We start from the raw sequence: 8,285 nt of genomic DNA, 5'->3' as shown, positions 1-8,285 counted from the left end.
CAAATTCTGTGACGTACCTGTGGGTTCAAAATGTTCAGTATACCCCTAGATAAAATCCTTGAGGGGTGTGGTTTCCAAAATGGGGTCACTTATGGGAGGTTTCCACTGCATCAGGGGCTCTCCATAAGCGACATGGCATATGCGAATTATTCCAGCAAATTTTACATTCAGAAAGTCAAATGTCGCTCCTTCCCTTCCGAGCCCTGCCATACGACCAAACAGTAGGTCTCCCAAACAAATAAGGTATCTGCATGCTCAGGAGACATTGCACAAAATATTTTGTGGTCCATTTTTTCCTGTTACCCTTGTTAAAATAAAAAGTTTGGGTCTAAAGTAATTTTTTTGTGAAAAAAAATGTTAATTGTTTCCTTCCACATTGCTTTACTTCCTGTGAAGCACCTGAAGGTTTAGGCTATGTGCACACGTTGCGGATTAGGCTTAGGAAGTTCTGGTGCAGATTCTACCTCTCCTGGCAGAAAACGCACCTGCGGATTTGTCGCTTTTTTTGTGCGGTTCCGCAGCGTTTTTTGTGCGTTTTTGCTGCAGTTTTCTTGCGGATTTGCTGTGTTTTCTTGCCCCTGCGGTTTTCTACAATGGAATGGGTACAAAAATGCTGCAGATTCACAAAAAAGATGTGACATGCTACTTTTTTTAAACCGCAGCGTTTCCGCAAAGTGTGCACAGCATTTTTTTTTCTCATTGATTTACACTGCACTGTAAATCAATTGCGGATCTGCAGCGTTTCTGCACCTTAAAAAACGCTGCGGATCCGCAACGTGTGCACATACCCTTAATGAACTTCTTGAATGTGGTTTTGAGCACCTTGAGGGGTGCATTTTTTAGAACGGTGTCACTTTGGAGTATATTCTGCCATATGGGCCCCTCAAAGTCACTTCAAATGTGACGTGGTCCCTAAAAAAAAATGGTTTTGTAAATTTTGTTGGAAAAATGAGAAATCGCTGGTCAACTCATCCTTCTAACTTACTAACCAAAAAAAATTGTTTACAAAATTGTGGTGATGTAAAGTACACATGTGAAAAATGTTATTTATTAACCATTTTAGGTGACACATCTCTCTGATTTAAGGGCATAAAAATTAAAATTTTTGCCAAATTTCCGCTTTCTTCACAAATGAATGCAAGTTATATCAAATAAATTTTATCACTCTTTTGAGAGGATCGGAGCACAGCTGCGGAGGAGACGGAGAAAGTAATTTCTCCATACGCTGCGTCTATAAGGCAGGAGTCACACACAAGGTATAAAAATCCGGACCGTTTTTGATGGCCGAGATACGCAGAAAATTTCCTGAACAATGATCCGTATTCAATGCAAGGATGCAATTTTTTTTCTCCAAAAATTATCCGTGTGTCATCCGTACGGCGAGATTTTCTCGCCAGCTTGCAAAACGGACATGGAATGGATCCATGGCCTCAAATATTCGTAAAAACATATATACAGTGTATATATATCTATATATATTATATTATATTCATATCCCTTTTTTTTTTTTACATATTCCTCACTACTAATGTTAGATGTGTCTGTGTGCAAAATTTGGGGGCTCTGTTAAAATAAAGGGTTAAATCACGGAAAAAACTGGCGTGGGCTCCCGCACAATTTTCTCCGCCAGAGTGGGAAAGCGAATGACTGAGGGCAGATATTAATAGCCTAGAGAGGGAACATGGTTATAGGACCTCCCCTGGCTAAAAACATCTGCCCCCAGCCACCCCAGAAAAGGCACATCTGTAAGATGCACCTACAGTTAGGGCCAGAAATATTTGGACAGTGACACAAGTTTTGTTATTTTAGCTGTTTACAAAAACATGTTCAGAAATACAATTATATATATAATATGGGCTGAAAGTGCACACTCCCAGCTGCAATATGATAGTTTCCACATCCAAATCGGAGAAAGGGTTTAGCAATCATAGCTCTGTAATGCATAGCGTCCTCTTTTTCAAGGGACCAAAAGTAATTGGACAATGGACTCTAAGGGCTGCAATTAACTCTGAAGGCGTCTCCCTCGTTAACCTGTAATCAATGAAGTAGTTAAAAGGTCAGGGGTGGATTCCAGGTGTGTGGTTTTGCATTTGGAAGCTGTTGCTGTGAGCAGACAACATGCGGTCAAAGGAACTCTCAATTGAGGTGAAGCAGAACATCCTGAGGCTGAAAAAATCCATCAGAGAGATAGCAGACATGCTTGGAGTAGCAAAATCAACAGTTGGGTACATTCTGAGAAAAAAGGAATTGACTGATGAGCTTGGGAACTCAAAAAGGCCTGGGCGTCCACGGATGACAACAGTGGTGGATGATCGCCGCATACTTAATTTGGTGAAGAAGAACCCGTTCACAACATCAACTGAAGTCCAGAACACTCTCAGTGAAGTAGGTGTATCTGTCTCTAAGTCAACAGTAAAGAGAAGACTCCATGACAGTAAATACAAAGGGTTCACATCTAGATGCAAACCATTCATCAATACCAAAAATAGACAGGCCAGAGTTAAATTTGCAGAAAAACACCTCAAGAAGCCAGTTCAGTTCTGGAAAAGTATTCTATGGACAGATGAGACAAAGATCAACCTGTACCAGAATGATGGGAAGAAAAAAGTTTGGAGAAGAAAGGGAACGGCACATGATCCAAGGCACACCACATCCTCTGTAAAACATGGTGGAGGCAACGTGATGGCATGGGCATGCATGGCTTTCAATGGCACTGGGTCACTTGTGTTTATTGATGACATAAGAGCAGACAAGAGTAGCCGGATGAATTCTGAAGTGTACCGGGATATACTTTCAGCCCAGATTCAGCCAAATGCTGCAAAGTTGATTGGACGGCGCTTCATAGTACAGATGGACAATGACCCCAAGCATACATCCAAAGCTACCCAGGAGTTCATGAGTGCCAAAAAGTGGAACATTCTGCAATGGCCAAGTCAATCTCCAGATCTAAACCCAATTGAGCATGCATTTCACTTGCTCAAATCCAGACTTAAGACGGAAAGACCCACAAACAAGCAAGACCTGAAGGCTGCGGCTGTAAAGGCCTGGCAAAGCATTAAGAAGGAGGAAACCCAGCGTTTGGTGATGTCCATGGGTTCCAGACTTAAGGCAGTGATTGCCTCCAAAGGATTTGCAACAAAATATTGAAAATAAAAATATTTTGTTTGGGTTATGTTTATTTGTCCAATTACTTTTGACCTCCTAAAATGTGGAGTGTACTTGAATTCTGTTGTAGAGGTTTCATTTCAAATCCAATGTGGTGGCGAAAATTGTGTCACTGTCCAAATATTTCTGGCCCTAACTGTATTCTGGCACTTAGCCTCTCTCTTCCCACTCCCCTGTAGTGGTGGGATATGGGGTAATAAAGGGTTAATATCACCTTGCTATTGTAAGGTGACGTTAAGCCTAGTTAATAATGGAGAGGTGTCAATAAGACACCTCTCCATTATTAATCCAATAGTAGTAAATGGTTAATAAAACACACACATTAGAAAAAAAGTATTTTAATGAAATAAAGACACATGGTGTTGTAATAGTTTATTAAATGCTCAATTCAATTGAAGACCCTTGTCACCTGAAACAAAGTTATAATAAAAAAACAACAATATCCCATACCTCTCTGGCATTACAGTCAAGTCCCACAATGTAAATCCATCAGAAGGGGTTAATTAATTTTACAAGCAGAAGCCTAATGCAGCCGCCCCTGCCTGTAAAAACTGGGGAATGAATGGGAAGCAGGGGATCGTAGCTACCTAGACTTGCGGTGCTGCGCCCCCTGCTGTCATAACCTCATATGAACTCGAGCGTGGGAATTTTTCTGAATATTTTCTCACGCTCGAGTTCGTATGAGTTTATACCAGCAGGGGGAGCAGCACCGCAAATCTAGGTAGCTACGATCCTCTGCTTTCCTTTCATTCCTCAGTTTTTACAGGCAGGGGCGGCTGCATTAGCAGGCTTCTACTTGTAAATCCATCAGAAGGGGTTAAATAATTTTACATCGTGGGACTTGACTGTAACGCCGGAAAGGTATGGGATATTGTTGTTTTTTTATTTTAACTTTGTTTCAGGTGACAAGGGTCTTCAATTGGATTGAGCGTTCAATAAACTATTACAACACCAAGTGTCTTTATTTCATTAACCCCTTTCTGCCAGCTGACGGAATAGTACGTCAGCTGGCAGATCCCTCACTTTGAGGTGGGCTCCGGCGGTGAGCCCACCTCAAAGCCGCGACATGTCAGGCTGACAAGCTCTGACAGCGGCATTTAACTAGCGTTCGCACCGCTGACCCCCGTCACATGATCGGGGGTCAGCGGTGCATTTCCATAACAACCAGAGGTCTCCTTGAGACCTCTATGATTGTTGATGGCCGATTGCTTTGAGCGCAACCCTGTGGTCGGTGTTCAAAGTACACCTGCCTTTCTGCTACATAGAGGTGATCTGTACTTCACCTGTATGTAGCAGAGCCGATCGTGTAGTGCATGCTTCTAGCCTCCTATGGAGGCTATTGAAGCATGCCAAAATTTAAAAAAAAGTGTTTAAAAATATAAAAAAAATTAAAAATATATAAAAGTTCAAATCACCCCCCTTTCGCCCCAATCAAAATAAAACAATAAAAAGAAAATCAAAAATACACATATTTGGTATCGCCGCACTCAGAATCGCCCGATCTATCAATAAAAACAAATGATAAACCTGATCGCTCAATGGCGTAGCGAAAAAAAAAAAAACACCAAAATTACGTTTTTTTGGTCGCCGCAACATTGCATTAAAATGCAATAACGGGCGATCAAAAGAACGTATCTGCACCAAAATGGTATCATTAAAAACGTCAGCTCGGCACGCAAAAAATAAGCCCTCACCTGACCCCAGATCACGAAAATTGGAGACGCTACGGGTATTAGAAAATCGCACATTTTTTTTTTTTTTTTTTTAAGCAAACTTTGGAATTTTTTTTCACCACTTAGATTAAAAATAACCTAGACATGTTAGGTGTCTATGAACTCGTAATGACCTGGAGAATCACAATGGCAGTTTTAGCATTTGGTGAACCTAGCAAAAAAGCCAAACAAAAAACAAGTGTGATATTGCACTTGTTTTGCGATTTCATCACACTTGGAATTTTTTTCCCGTTTTCTGTTACACGGCATGGTAAAACCAATGATCTTGTTCAAAAGTACATCTCGTCCCGCAAAAAATAAGCCCTCACATGACCATATTGACGGAAAAATAAAAAAGTTATGGCTCTGGGAAGGAGGGGAGCGAAAAACGAAAACAGCTCGGGGGGTGAAGGGGTTAAAATACTTTTTTCCTAATGTCTGTTTTTTTTTTAACCCTTTATTAATATTGGATTAATTATGGCTAGGTGTCTTATTGACACCTCTCCATTATTAACCTGGCTTAATGTCACCTTACAATAGCAAGGTGATATTAACCCTTTATTACCTCTTATCCCACTGCTACTCGGGAATAGGAAGAGAGAGGCTAAGTGCCAGAATAGGCGCATCTTACAGATGTGCCTTTTCTGGGGTGGCTGGGGGCAGATGTTTTTAGCCAGGGGGGCAATAACCATGGTTCCTCTCTAGGCTATTAGTATCTGCCCTCAGTCACTGGCTTTCCCACTCTGGTGGAGAAAATTGCGCGGGAGCCCACGCCAGTTTTTTCTGTGATTTAACCCTTTATTTTAACAGCTAGAGCCCCCAAATTTTGCACATACACACTACTAACATTAGTAGTGAGGAATATGTAAAAAAATAAGGGATATGAAATGGTTTACCGTATGTAAACCATGTCTCATATCATATCGGGTTTGGGAAGGAGATAGCAAAAGCCGGCAATTGAATTACTGCTAACTAGCGCTATATGAAATATAAATATATATGTGTCTCACTGATATATATACACCTATACTATGTGTACACATTAATTTTATCTGTTCTATTCTAATCTGTCAGTGTGCTTTTACTGTACACGGCACTGAATTGCCGGCTTTTCTATAGCACACCGGTGCATATTTCTTGCAAGTCACACTGATGGTCTGTGTGTAATCCGTTTTTTTTCTCGCACCCATAGACTTGCATTGGCGATTCTCGGCCGAGATACGCTGACAATCGCAGCATGCTGCAATTTCACTCGGATCCTGAATACGGCCGAGAAAACAACAGATAATAGGAGCTGCCCCATAGATTAACATTGGGCCGAGTGCTATGCGATTTTTTATCGCATTGCACTCGTCCGTATTACGCTCTAGTGTGACTCCGGCCTAATGCTATTCCTGATCGTGGGAACGTAGCCTTAGGGTTTGCTCACAGTAGTGCAATGTGATTAAAAAAAAAAGGGATTGCGCTCGGACCAATTTTAATCAATGACGCAGTGCAGATCTGTGCATTTCTTCTCAGCTGTATTCAGCATAAGAGAAAAATCACATCATGCTATTTCTCTCTGAAATCTGATGGGTGGGAAAAAAAAAATCAGATGCCATGAGGATCATAAGTATGACATCCGATTTTTACAGATACATAACAATTCTGCAACAGAAGAAACTGTAAATGGTCCTGAAAAAGATTAATAGCTGCTGAGGAAAAAAGACGGATTGTATACGGACAGCACACAAATGACAAGGGAGGAGAAATCGTACCATTTTTCTGGTCATGCACTATGTTGATACCAAAATAGACAACAGATTTTCCATCTGCATAATTATGGTGTCAGCTGTACCTCTAGTGGTGACTGGTAGGGTGTTTTCTTTAAAATATATGACCCACATTTACTAGGATTGTAGTGTTTGTCACCAAGTATAACCAGTGTAACTGGGTATTTATGCAGTTTCATTCATTTTCTATACAAATCAAGTCTTCCTGCGTCCATATGAGATGCATTTCTTTCGGCAATGCTTTAGTGGCAATTAATACAGGTTCCTCGATTATTGCATGTGATTTCTTTATACTTGGTAAATGATAATAACCTATACCATATAGCAGTAGTCATAGGTAATACAGTAATATTTGCTTATACCTGTGATAGTCAAACATCCAATATAAGAAAAAAATATATAATGCAGTTCTTGATGTGACACTGCAGTTCAGCGTCAGTGCCGTCATCACTTCAGTTCACCAGAGGAGCAGAGGGTTCTCTGATGAGATGGATAGTTAATAGTCCCATCTGAGGTCTCCTAAATATGATTAAAGGGAACCTGTCACCAGGAAAACTCAGTCCAACCTGCAGGCAGTAGATTATAGAGCAAGGGAAGCTTTTTTGTCTTTGTGATAAAAGACTCAACATAACCTGTATATTAATCATTTAATTATCGGCTCTTTCTGGGATTTGGGGTCCAGTGGGCGGGCCTGTTAGCTATATCTGTATTCACACTTCTACAAAGATAGCTGTCAATTACTGATCGGACCGCCCACTGGACCAAAAACCTCAGAAAGAGCAGAGGCTTAAATGATTAATACACAGATAATACTGAGTCTTTTCTCACATAATGATATATCAATCTGCTCCGCACTCCCTGCTCCATAACATGGTGCCTGCAATATTGGACTGCATTTTCATGGTGACAGGTTCCCTTTAAATTAACACTAGGACTACTGGTATAGTCATTTTGACTACTTACTTGCAGTAGTTCTAGTCAGGGTTCACGAGTCCAGTAGTTCTAGTGTTAAAAGCCAAATTGGAGACATGGCGAACAGACCAAGGACAGATGCACAGAACTGTTGGCTGCAGAAAGCTGCACTACTAACACACAGCAAATATTGGATATGAATGATTTTCTGCTGGGCTAAAGGTACCTTCACACTCAGCGACGCTGCAGCGATACCGACAACGATGTCGATCGCTGCAGCGTCGCTGTTTGGTCGCTGGAGAGCTGTCACACAGACAGCTCTCCAGCGACCAACGATCCCGAGGTCCCCGGGTAACCAGGGTAAACATCGGGTTACTAAGCGCAGGGCTACGCTTAGTAACCCGATATTTACCCTGGTTACCAGCGTAAAAGTAAAAAAAACAACCACTACATACTTACCTACCGCTGTCTGTCCCCGGCGCTCTGCTTCTCTGCACTCCTCCTGCACTGTCTGTGAGCACAGCGGCCGGAAAGCAGAGCGGTGACGTCACCGCTCTGCTTTCCGGCTGACCGACGCTCACAGCCAGTGCAGGAGGAGTGCAGAGAAGCAGAGCGCCGGGGACAGACAGCGGTAGGTAAGTATGTAGTGTTTGTTTTTTTTACTTTTACGCTGGTAACCAGGGTAAACATCGGGTTACTAAGCGCGGCCCTGCGCTTAGTAACC

Source organism: Ranitomeya imitator, chromosome 1 (assembly GCF_032444005.1).
Source record: "Ranitomeya imitator isolate aRanImi1 chromosome 1, aRanImi1.pri, whole genome shotgun sequence".
NCBI classification, from domain to species: Eukaryota; Metazoa; Chordata; class Amphibia; order Anura; family Dendrobatidae; genus Ranitomeya; species Ranitomeya imitator.
This window is presented reverse-complemented; position numbering follows the sequence as displayed.